The following is an 872-nucleotide window of genomic DNA, read 5'->3' as shown; positions in this document are numbered from 1 at the left end:
TCTGTAGTCACCACTCTGTGGTCTGAAGCAATGTCCCGCCCACAGCACGATCTGATTGGTTACACGTTGTAGCCTATCACGCTGCAGGGCACAGACCGGCACAGACGAGGGAGAGCTGTGTGTCGGAGGTGAGACGGTGACATCACTGAAGTTACAGCAACACCACACTCTGATGAACACGTTCACCTGTTGGTCCAAGACACACTGAGAGAGAGAGAGAGAGAGAAGCTAGTGCTAACTGCTAAGCTAAAGTAACTAGCAGATCTGAACAGCATGTAAACAACTGTTAGTGAAAGTCACTAAAAGGAGCAGAGAGCTCTGGGTGCTGGAGTATAACTAGAGTAAGTTTCAATGTACAGCAGGTAGTTAGACTCTGTGATGAAGAAAAGGAAGCATCACCTGTGATAAAACAGAGCAGCAGACGAGTCACTTCACTGACGGCAGCAGGTGAACGCTCACTCACTGTTACTGTCAAATCACTGAGCCAAGATGTTCTCTGAGTAAAGTACAAAGTGAGGCGGGGGAAATATCTGAGTAAACGTGTTACATTTTAAAAGGGGGGCGGCATCTTATTTAGTGATAATAATAATTATTTAGTATAATGATAATTATTAAACTATTAAATGAAAGAACATCTTCAGGTCACCAGGTGAATCAGTTCACAGGTGAGAACAAAGAAATCAACCAGTTCACTCCAGTCAGGCTCTTTACAGTCTGATTACAGCTGATAATCACTGATATTCACTCAGTGATCGGTTTATTAGGAACATTAAACTGATGCAGTCTGATACAGTCCTGCAGTAAATCCTCCTTCATGAAGGTTTTAATATTCAGTTTGTGTTAAAACAGTTTCAGACAGATGTTGATGATCA

Source organism: Seriola lalandi, unplaced genomic scaffold, assembly GCF_002814215.2.
Source record: "Seriola lalandi dorsalis isolate HSWRI2012SDOR001 ecotype SW California unplaced genomic scaffold, Sedor1 jcf7180002049876, whole genome shotgun sequence".
NCBI classification, from domain to species: Eukaryota; Metazoa; Chordata; class Actinopteri; order Carangiformes; family Carangidae; genus Seriola; species Seriola lalandi.
The sequence above is the reverse complement of the archived record's forward strand: the minus strand, read 5'-3'. Positions refer to the sequence as shown.